Genomic DNA, 1,031 nt, shown 5'->3' with positions numbered 1-1,031 from the left:
AAAAAATAATTCTTCATTTTGTATGGAACCAGAAAAAACCCACATAGCTAAGGCAGTTCTTAGTAATAAAAACAAAGCCGAGGGCATAAACATACCAGATAGCATAAACATAGCATATAGTACTACAATGCTATAGTGGTCAAGACAGCATGGTACTGGCACAAAAATAGAGACATAGACATTTGGAATTGAATAGAAAAATCAGGAAATGAAACTAACATCTTACAGCTACATAATCTTCGATATACCAAACAAGAACATATGCTGGGGGAAAGAATCCCTATTCAGTAAATGGTGCTGGGGGGAACTGGATACCCATGTGGAAAAGACTGAAACTCCACCTGCACCTTTCTCCACTTACAAAAATTGATTCAATATGGATAAAAGACCTAAATTTAAGGCATTAAATGATCCTTTCTATTTTTTGAAATATAATCTGTCCATTATTCCATATATATTTTATCTAGGTATGTAATTTATGGATAAAAAATACAGTTAGAAAATTAAATAGACTAAATAATATTTGATAGCAAAACAAAGTGACTATAGTCAACCAACCATATATTATGGTATCCTTTAAAGTAACTAAAAGAGTAGAATTATAAAGTTCCTAACACATACAAAAAAAGGCTAAATGTTTGAGGCAATGATACTCTAACTACCCTGATTTGATTAGTACACACTGTATGCCTTTATCAAAACACCACAAGGACCCTATAAATACACGTGGTCACTATGAAAGTTTTGAGACAGACTGCATTATGCTCCATTATTCCACCTTCAGGAAACACAGTCTAAAATGTCCTTTCTGATTCTCCCACAGAAGATGCAACTTGCTCAGTTTATCAGTGTTGCTGGGAGGGCTTTATTTGTTTCTATCCCTGCAGACTTTAAGTTTTTGATTTTTGTGTATCTCAAAAATTTTTTAATGACCCACTTATATAACTATAATATTCCCACAATAATTAAAAATAAAACATCTTGTAAAAATTTTATGATTTTTGATTTCTGCATTCTGTTCATTCCAATTT

This window comes from Otolemur garnettii, unplaced genomic scaffold, assembly GCF_000181295.1.
Source record: "Otolemur garnettii isolate 467f Iridium unplaced genomic scaffold, OtoGar3 scaffold00034, whole genome shotgun sequence".
Taxonomy (NCBI): domain Eukaryota; kingdom Metazoa; phylum Chordata; class Mammalia; order Primates; family Galagidae; genus Otolemur; species Otolemur garnettii.
The sequence above is the reverse complement of the archived record's forward strand: the minus strand, read 5'-3'. Positions refer to the sequence as shown.